Source organism: Cupressus sempervirens, chromosome 4 (assembly GCF_028749045.1).
Source record: "Cupressus sempervirens isolate cs-2001-9-10 chromosome 4, ASM2874904v1, whole genome shotgun sequence".
NCBI classification, from domain to species: domain Eukaryota; kingdom Viridiplantae; phylum Streptophyta; class Pinopsida; order Cupressales; family Cupressaceae; genus Cupressus; species Cupressus sempervirens.
The window spans coordinates 605,479,003-605,489,786 of NC_143121.1; the positions used below are offsets into that span (position 1 = coordinate 605,479,003).

The 10,784-nt window shown below is 42.8% G+C and overlaps 1 pseudogene; it reads right to left on the bottom strand.

The window, feature by feature from the left end:
* The window catches only part of LOC149562684 (protein neprosin-like), a 6,853-nt pseudogene extending 5,565 nt beyond the window's left edge, over positions 1–1,288 (bottom strand).
* Positions 1,289–10,784: the final 9,496 nt, after the last annotated feature.

Sequence of the window (10,784 nt, forward strand, 5' to 3'; positions counted from 1 at the left end):
CTCTTGCCTTCTCCTTGTGTTTCCTTGAAGTTTTGAAGGTATTAGAAGAGAGTACTTGTGAAGGATTTTGAAGAGATTTCTTTTGAATTGTAACATTATGTAAAATGTATTTGAATTTTGATGTATTGGCAAAGACATCGGGTTTTCTTACTGGTTCTTTCTCGATGGAGCCTTGAACCAGGATGAATAATAGAGAGAGAAAAAGATTGAGAAAACCTCCTTGTATTGGTCTCATGTGATTTCAAATTTTGCTTATGTAGTTGAGAAAATAGAATGATAGATAATGTCTTGGAATTATAAATTTTGAAGTTTTCAATTGTGTTAATGAAAAGCAATTTGATAACATGTTGAAAATAATCTTGCAAATTATAAGTTCAAACTAGGTTAAGAAAATTCCTATTGAATTGGATCTTCATTAGAATTATCATGAATCAGCTCTAGAAGGAAAATGAATATATAGTTGTTCATGCATTTGATTTGATTGGCTTAAAACCTAATTAGAAAGTAATATAACACCACCCCTCCCATTCATAATAAAAAGAAGTAGTAGATGCTCTCAAAAAAATTTAACACTAAGAGTGATATGGTTTTAAAATATATATATAACCCCCCTCCAGGAGCAAAAACACTCTCTGGAGTTTGTATGGGGAAAATTTAATCTCCCTTTGGTTGAGACAGAGAATCTTAAAAAGATTGTCTCAACTATCCTTCTCAACTTGTTAAATATTCTTTTTTTTATATATATTAATAAATAAATTTAAAAAGAAAGAAAGAAAGGAAACATATATTAAGCTATTATCCTAAGATCTTGTTACCTCTGGTTTTACCGCCAAAGATTTAAATTCAAATCCACGGCCTGTTCAACGGTTAGCCAAAAAAACTATTATTTTAATGCCCCGACCCGCAAAAGTTTCTCTCCGTCAGATTTTAGATGGATCGACGGTAGGCGCGATCTCGTCATCGAAAGTTGCACGGGAGATAGTATCGGCGACATTGCGCCCGATTCACACGTGTTTGGTGGGCCCTGCGGGTGGGTCACAACGGAGGGCGGGTCAAGAAAGTTTTTCAGTGCCGCAGGCGCTATGGCGCTATCGCATGCCAATCAAAAAATCTCCATGGCGACATAGCACCCGGCGGAGATGCTAAAGTCGATGGGCGGGTCACATGGCCGAAAAAATGTTGCGACGATCGGATAAAGTTTGGCAGGCCAAAGAAAATAAACGGTGAGAACTTCAGACAAATATTGGGCCCCATTGTGTACCTCATCTGCCCAGTTGGCGGAGCCCATGTCACGGCAGCGAATCAAAAAGAAACATGCACAGATCGGGACATGTCATCGGTTGGGCGCTATGGCGCTATGGAAATTTAACCTCAATTTTCCCATAGCGACATGGCGCTTGGTCGACACGTGGTCACCCTGTGAGGCCAAGTCACAAGATTGCCCAATGGTGTTTCACTGGGCCAGTGAGGAACCGCCGCGTGTAACTAGGCTGGAGTCTCTATCAGTACAATTGGCACAGTCAAGGTTTGTGATCTCTAGCATTAGATTTGATTGCATCAACGGATGGTGCCATCTCACTATGGCAGAGATGCGCAAATATTATCATGGCGACATAGCGCCCATCCACCGCGTGGCCATTCTACGGATCAAGTCTCGAGTTCACCAATTGGATGATGCCATGTGTATATATCAGGACACGACAACCATGGGCCCAACAGTTTTCAGGAGGGACGGCAAGTGAAGTACGATGTCGCTCTGATCGTCAGATCTACAAGATATACGGCTGGCACTATCTCGCCATTAAGAGCTGCCCAAACTTTAGCATCAGCAACATAGCGCCCATGTGCCATGTGTCTTGGAGGGGCTGCATTTCATGCTGTCAGAAGCAGATAGGGTGGGGTGACTGACGAACCAATAGGGGGACGCCACGTGTTGGCGAGCCTGGTGAATCAATAGGAACGGAGGGTTACAGAAGGTCAGGCTCTCCACCGTCAGATGAGGAAAGATCAACGGTAGGTGCCATGTCGCCTTAGTAAAGCTGCAAGATTTTTACCATGGCAACATCACGCCCGATTGACACTCGTCGGTGGGGTCAGGTCTCACTGGATGCATCATTGAGGTGGCACCAATTCAGATGGGGCCCAGTAACAGGAAGGAGAGTCCATGACGAATCAAAAAAAACCATGTGTGCCGAGTCAGAACACAGATATGTCGAGGGGCCAAATTTCTTGATACGACCAGTGCATTAAAGGGTGGATCTCCACCATCAGATCTGCCAAAATCTAGGGTCGGCACTATCTCGCCATGGAGGAACTGTGCAGATTTTACAATGGCGAGTTAGCGCTCAAAAGACATGTGTCCTCCCAGGTCCAATTTTTGACGTGGCGATTAGCTAACGGCCAGCGATTATATGATAAGGTGGCGTGGTTAGTTCGATGAAGGTGGTCAACCGCGGAAGGACTTTCCAAGTGGCAAGACAAAGGATTACGATTGGCCTGCGTGGCCCAGTCGACATATAAGAAATTGGGTCAGCTAATAGGCTAGTTTGATTCATGAACCAAGATGCAGAGGCGATCAACGTATCTTGTGATCTGATCTTCGCGATCATTTCCAACCTACCAGGAATGAATGCAGGACATAAGGACACTCCACCCATCCGGTCGATCCATCTACCATGTTAGGGAATGTTGTGGCGCTATTTCTATCTTTTGCAGGCTCTTCTCAGAAGAAATGAGATTTCTCGGTATACAGGCTAGGATTTCAATCAGATCCCCGATTGGATTCTCGAGATGGGAAGTTAATGCCAGTAGGTAAGAAGTGAATGTAACGCAGAAATCTTCAGTTATGCCTGATCTATAAAGGTAGTTTTGTGATCTGTTCTAAAGGTCGATTCTTCCTGACTTTCTCTGCTACTGCTTGCAGACTTGCAGTGTAAAACCCCTTTATCTCTGAGCCATGTGATAGCCTGTATCATCTCTTTCAGCCATCAGTGTGAATGTGCATCACTTTGCCTCCCATTGGTGTATTGTTGAGATCAATGATCTGCATACTGTATCTATCTTTGGCCTATCGAATAATACATAAGTGAAATCTCCTTTTCCTAGTGTCATTCGGTTGGTTTCTTCTGATCTGTATGTGATTACTGATCGATATAAGTCTGGATGTGTATGACTTTTGTATGTTATTCTGGTTTTGTAGTATATATATGGGCAGGAATGAATCTGAACACTCTGTCTTGGTGCATCATCGCCTTAGATTAGACTAGGTAGATTTGCTTTGACGCTCTCTTTCTCCCTTTCCCTTCTGAGAATAGATAGGTGCGCCCTGATAGTAAGAGGAAGTTGGCCCTCTCCAGAGACTCAACCTCATAGTTCAAGTCCCACAGCTTGGAGGTTGTTTCCATGTTTCACTAGGTTGTCCTCGCGCATAGGCCTTGGACAAGGGTGCAAACCTAAGTGACAACAGTTTTGGCACGCTCGATGGGACCTATATCAGAAGATTTCATGTCTACTGGTGTCAAAAGAAGAAAGAGTTTCTGAGATTAATGCTGAAGAAGTGGTGCTGGCTTCAGTATTCAAGCCTTCAAGAGGCTGATTCATCAAGTACTTGGCGACTCTGAGCATCAACAAATCTGGTTTCAGGCCAAAGTTGCAGAAATTCATGCCCAGAGCTGAAACAAGGGCGTCTTCTAGAGGTAATTTTCAATATCAAGAACTCTCACTTTCAAGTCCTAGAAGAAGGAGGGCTAGAGCTTCATTATCACCAGTTAGAGGTGGAGTAACAATCAATATACCTGTGAGATCTGTCTCTACTCCTCCCACTATCCGAACTCAGCCTAGATTGCCGTCAGCACTCATCAATAGAACACTTGTTTATATGGCACAACCAAGAGTTCATCCTTTTGCCACCTTTAATGGTGGAAGTCCTCTATTGTTAGCCCAAAGACATGATATACTAGTGGCTGCACTAAAAAGCATACGTGATTTTACTAGTGAAACTTCTATTTCCCCCCTAGAGCATATCCAAGAGGTAGCGAATGTCTGCAATATTCATGGTATTACGGAAGATGATGTTGCTGTCAGACTTCTAGCCTCATCTTTAAAAGGAAAAGCATTACAGTGGTATAGAGGCTTAGCTTATGGTTCCATAACTGATTGGGATGGACTAGGAGTAGGATTATGCAAACATTTTGAGGATAAGAGTGACCATTTGTCACTATTAGAGCAACTGACTACAATAAAAAGAGCCCCCCATGAATGTATGACTAATTTTAATTATAGATTCCAAAAGACATGGGATAGAATACCTACTATAGTGAAACCTACCCCTGGTAATGCCTTCTTGCATTACCTTAGAGCTTTTAACAGTGATATTGCCACTACAATCCAAACTATGGGAGGAGATATATTACCTAATGCTTATGAGACAACCATAAAAGCTGAGAACATTCTAATACAAGGAGGAAAGTTGGCCCCAAGGCCTCCTATGCCTTTCTTTCCTGATGTTCCCAACCACCAACCAGTAATAGCCCCTCTCCCTACAATCTCTACATCGCAAGCCCTTACTCCAGTTCCCCAAGCTTCCACATCCTCAAACGGAATAGATGAACTCAAGGAAATGCTCCAAGGTCTAGTATTGAATGCAGATAAAAGAGAAAAGACCCTGGATAAAAAATTACAAGAGCAGGGGAGGGAGTTGAAGGACCAAGGGAAGAGACTAGAGGATATTTTTTCTCTAATACAAAAGATGAGTAACAAGGTGGTGGCCTTAGAAAGACAGCAGGCTCAAGGTGGCAAGCCTCCCCAATTGCAATATCAGGCTCCAAGTGGTTGTAGCCCTCCTAATCAGTGGAATAGCTCTTTTGATCAGAATAGGCAGAATAGTCATGCTTCTACTTCAAGCTCAAATCAGAATAGAGCTATAGTCCCTCAAAATAACTTGGCCCAAGACCAAGATTTTTGTCCTTCATGTAACTATTCTTATACCTACTGCTTGTGTTAGAAAGCAGAATCTTATTTGGCCCTAACTATCTAGGAGTCCACAGTAAAGCAATCGCACAAAGAAGATCATCCCAAGGAGGCCCCATGTGTTCAGAGGCGGAGTTATTGCTCTTTTATGAATCACCAAATGGAGGAGCATTGTAATGTAAACCAGGACTCCATTGCTCATAACACAAGAAGCAAGAAGAGAGCTATGGAACATGTTGCTCCTCCTCCTCCTAAGCAGGCCTCAACTTCAAGTGTTATACCTAACACACAAACAACAAATGAGCAGATGAACACTTCACAACAGCAAAAGCAAGGTCCAAGAAATGAGGATGCAAGTGATCCTTTTGTTGCCCCATCTCAACCTCTTATAAGTGCAGCCCCCAAAGTTTCTACCAAAATTCCTAGTGCACCATTGAGTGTGGTAGAGAAAATGAAGAAGACCAATGTAAACATTTCAATGTGGGATGCTGTTGCTACCATACCAATGCAGAGGAAGATGCTGTAGCAAGAATTGGAAAGGATTGAGCCCAGGGATCAGTCATCTACCATGGAGAGTGCCACTAGTTTAGTACAACTAGTAGGAGATGTGGAGGCAAATAAAAAGGTTAGACCTCCTCCATTTTATGTTTCTCTGATTATAGGGGGCAAATTAGTCCATAATTGCATGATAGATTCAGGGGCTAGCAGCTCAGTAATGCCTAGGTGTGTTGCTGATGCTTTAGGGATGAAATATGAGCCCATTGTTAAGGATGTGTTACAACTAGATGGGAGTACTGTCAAAATCGTAGGCATCCTTAGAAGTGTGGAAATGGCCCTACATGCATGCCCTGGTTGTACTGTGATTCAAGACATATCTGTGGCTATAGTTAAGCCCTATTTTGCCATCTGTCTTTTGAGAGACTTCACTACTCAAATTGGTGGATTCATATTTGCTGATTGGTCTTACATGTCATTTAAGACCAGATATGGGGCCAATGCTTCAATAAGAGCAGAACCTCAAGCCCTTCACCACACTGAACCCTACACTCCCAACTTCATCAATATGAATTGCCCTATCCTAGAGGTGAACGAAAATAACATAGTAAACGAGCCTGTCACTTCCATAGTAGGGATTCCTGATTTCTTCTTGGATGAGTGGGCAAATACATGTCAGTTTGAACCTATGTCGGAAACCCTTGAGACAGGCCTTAGTACATATTGCGTAATAGAGAAGGAGGTTCAAGTTCCTGACCTTGTTAGGACTAATGATGAGATAAATGGAGTATGGAGTATGTACTTTGATGGCTCAAGGAATAGAAATGGATTAGGGGCTGGTGTTATGTTGATCTCTCCTGCACAAATCAGATACTACTTCTCTTTTAGGTTCCAATTCAATTGTACCAATAATGTGGCCGAGTATGAATCCTTGATCCAAGGTCTCCTACTTGCCCAAAAGAGGGGAATTCAAGCCTTGAAAGTATATGGGGATAGTGAGTTGGTAGTGAACCAAGTGAGAAATCAGAATATCACCAAAAATGGCCTGCTCAAGTCTTATAAACATAGAGTCTGGGACTTGCTTGAGGGTTTCAATGCATTTAACATTCAGAGCATTCCTAGGAAAGAAAATAAACAGGCTGACAGACTTGCAGCAGTGGGTGCATCTTATGATATACCAGGGAATCCTGAGGAAGAAAAGAAACAACAAATAAGGGTAGTGGTGAGGCCTGCTATTCCTGATAATAATACTCACTGGCAAGTGTTCGAGTCTGATGAGAAAATTGTGAGCTTCTTGCAGAATGAAGCAGAATTTTCAGAGAGAAGTCAGCTGAGACTACAAGATCAATATGGTGATCAGATCATTCATCTCAGTTCCAACAAGCTACCCAAGGGTCTCATTACCTTGGAGGGCGGTTTTAATCTCGATGATCAAACAAGAGGCAAAGGGATGAATCTAGTTGCAGAAAAGGATGACCATGCCCCAGTTACTATTGCTGATGGAAAATCTCTTAACATGGGGAAGGTATGTTCTAAAGCTGAGCAAGAAGATTTCATTCATCTATGTCAAGAATTTAGTGATGTATTTTCTTTGACATATGATGATTTAAAAGGGTTTGACACTAGTTTGTTTCAACATACCATAGATTTAGTTGATAGGGTCAAACCAGTAAGGCAAAAACAGAGGCCAGTGAATCCCAAGATTGAACCTTTAATAAGGAAAGGACTATCCAAACTGATTGAGGCTAACATAATTTTTCCTATCAAACACTCATCATGGGTAGCTAACCTTGTCCCTGTGAGGAAGAATGGAGAAATCAGATTGTGTGTGGACTTTAGGGATCTCAATTAGGCTTCCCTTAAAGATCACCATCCTCTCCCTTCTATGGAGCAAATTCTATCCAAGGTCAGTGGGTCAAGGAGATTCTCTTTTCTTGATGGGTTTTCAGGTTATAACCAAGTGCTGGTTAAAGAGTCTGATAGATATAAGACAACATTTACTACTAAATGGGGCACCTATGCTTATTGCAAAATGCCATTTGGATTAACAAATGCAGGTGCCACATTCCAAAAGGTAATGGAGGTAGCTTTCAGAAGATTAATTGACAAGTTTGTCTTGGTATACCTTGACGATATAACTGTGTATTCCAAGAATGTGGAAGATCATATTGATCATTTAAGACAGGTATTTCTAAGATGTAGAGAGTTTGGGGTATCTCTCAACCCAGCCAAATGTGTCTTTGCTACAAGCCAGGGAAAACTATTGGGACACATTGTATCTAAGGATGGATTGACCGTTCATCCAGAAAGGACAAAAGCAATACTTACCCTTCCTCTCCCTAAACACAAGAAAGGGCTACAAAGTTTCCTTGGTAGGATAAATTTTGTAAGAAGGTTTATTCCTAATCTTGCCACCATGGTGAAACCCCTTACAGCCATGCTCAAGAAAGATATGGTCTTCTCATGGACCAAGGAGGGGAAGGAGAGTTTTGAAAAGATCAAGGCAGCCATAGCATCGGCTCCTACCCTCATGAACCCAAAATTTGAGAAAGATTTCATCCTCTACACTTTAGGTGGTGAGTCAAGTATCTCTGTTGTCTTGACCCAAACAAATGATAGGAATGAGGAGCAGCCCATAGCCTTCTTTAGTGAAGGGCTTAAGGAATATGAAGATAAGTATAGCTTTGTTGAGAAGCAAGCCCTTGCAGTCATTAGAGCCTTGAAGAAGTTCAGACACCTCTTATCCCATAATAAGATCCATTTGTTGGTACCCCATGCAAGTGTAAAAGACTTCCTGTTAAACAAATATGTCAGTGAGAAGAGAGCTGGATGGATCACTAGGGTAATGGAATATGATGTTGACATTCAGATTACCAAATTGGTAAGAGGAAGAGGATTATGTAAAGAAATGTTATCAGATCAGAACTTAGATGAAGAAGTTGCCATGGTGATAGCAGAGCAGCAGGAGGAAAGGTATGCTGATGGTCCAAGGAGCTGGATAAATGACATGAAGAATTTATTATTAGGGAATGGATACCCTCAAGGATTGGACAAAACTAAAAGAAGACAATATAGACTACAATCCATTCCCTATGTTGTGATTGACAATATCCTATTCAGGAGGGATTTTAATGGGACCGTATTGAGATGTGTTGAAGGGGATTAGGCTGAAAGGGTGATTAGAGAACTCCATGATGGCCCTGATGGCGGCCACTTCTCTGCAAGAACAACTGCTATGAAAATAATGAGGGCTGGATATTATTGGCCATCTCTGTTCCATGATTGTTACAGGTATGTGAGGAAATGTGAGAAATGTGCTTTTTTCTCAGGCAAACAGAGACTTGCAGCTCTTCCTCTCCATCCTATTCAGGTGGATCAGCCCTTGACTCAGTGGGGGTTGGATTTTATAGGCCCCATTAATCCTCCATCTAGTGCAGGTCATAAATGGATCTTGGCTGCTACTGATTATTTCACTAGGTGGACAGAGGCAGTTGCCTTGAAGGATGCCACAGAGCCATCGGTTGTTGAATTCCTTGATGGAATTGTATCTAGATTTGGTGCTCCCTCTACTATTATCTTAGATAATGCCAAGTCTTTTGTTGGAACCCAAATTTGTGCATGGGCCATGAATCACAATATCTACCTGAGCACATCATCAAACTACTATCCTCAGGGTAATGGTTTGGCTGAATCTTCCAACAAGAATCTGATCAGAATTATGAAGAGGACAATAGAAGACAATCAAAGGACGTGGCACAATAAATTAAGGACTGCTCTGTGGGCTGATAGGATAACACCCAAGAGATCTATTGGGAATTCACCTTTTGTGCTAGTATATGGTAGGGAAGCTAGACTCCCAATCTCATTGGAGTTCCCATCCTTGGAGTTGGCTCATCAGCTGGAACTGGTTGAAGATGATGCCATGTCAGTAAGAATGGCAGAACTAATTGAGTTGGAAGAAAAGAGAAACAAAGCCATGAAAACTCTAGAGATTCACCAGCAACAGATGAAGAGGAATTTTGACAAGAAGGCAAGGGCCAAAATCTTCAGAGAGGGAGATTTAGTTCTCAAGTGGGACTCAGACAGAGCAAAACCAGGAAGGCACTCCAAATTCGACCCATTATGGAGTGGCCCTTATCTGATTTCCAATTGCAAACAGGCCAACGCATTCCAACTAAGCAGGCCAAGTGGTGAAGTTCTACCCATTCCAGTCAATGGGATCTATCTGAAGCCCTGTTTCTGAAGGGTTGTGAATCTATGTACATAGTTAATCTAGTTGCTTCCTGCTTGTTTCTATTTTGCAATAAGTGCACAAGCACATGGCTCTCTTCGTGAGTCATTTTTGACATGTCTCATGCTACTGAGGAGGTCCTATTTTTTGTTTCCAATTATAGAAGCAGAGCTAGAACCTTAAGGGTTTTTAATGTTTTGATTTCGTCTTTAAGGGTTAGGGTTCTTGTAGCTCTCAGCTTATGCCTCCTAGTCCTCTTTCGACTCCATAGTCCAATGGATCATTCTCAGGCACTGGTCATGCATTGAGCAGGCTCATGCCCCCTGCGAGTCGCCAGAAGTGTTACCTCTGGTTTTACCGCCAAAGATTTAAATTCAAATCCATAGCCTGTTCAACGGTTAGCCAAAAAAACTGTTATTTTAATGCCCCGACCCGCCAAAGTTTCTCTTCGTCAAATTTTAGATGGATCGACGGTAGGCGCGATCTCGTCATCGAAAGTTGCACGGGAGATAGTATCGACAACATTGCACCCGATTGACACGTGTTTGGTGGGCCCTGTGGGTGGGTCACAACAGAGGGCGGGTCGGGAAAGTTTTCTGGCGCCGCAGGCACTATGGCGCTATCGCACGCTAACCGAAAAATCTCCATGGCGACATAGCACCCAGCGGAGATGCCAAAGTCGGCGGGCGGGTCACATGGCTGAAAAAATGTTGTGACGATCGGATAAAGTTTGGCGGGCCAGAGAAAATAAACGGCGAGAACTTCAAACAAATATTGGGCCCCATTGCGTACCTCATCTGCCCAGTTGGCAGAGCCCATGTCACGACAGCGAATCAAAAAGAAACATGCACAAATTGGGACACGTCATCGGTTGGGCGCTATGGCGCTATGGAAATTTAACCTCGATTTTCCCATAGCAACATGGCGCCTAGTCGACACGTGGTCACCCTGTGAGGCCAAGTCGTAAGATTGCCCAATGGTGTTCCGCTGGGCCAGTGAGGAACTATCGCGTGTAACCAGGCTGGAGTCTCTATCAGTATGGTTGGCACAGTTAAGGTTTGCGATCTCCACCATCAGATTTGATTGCATC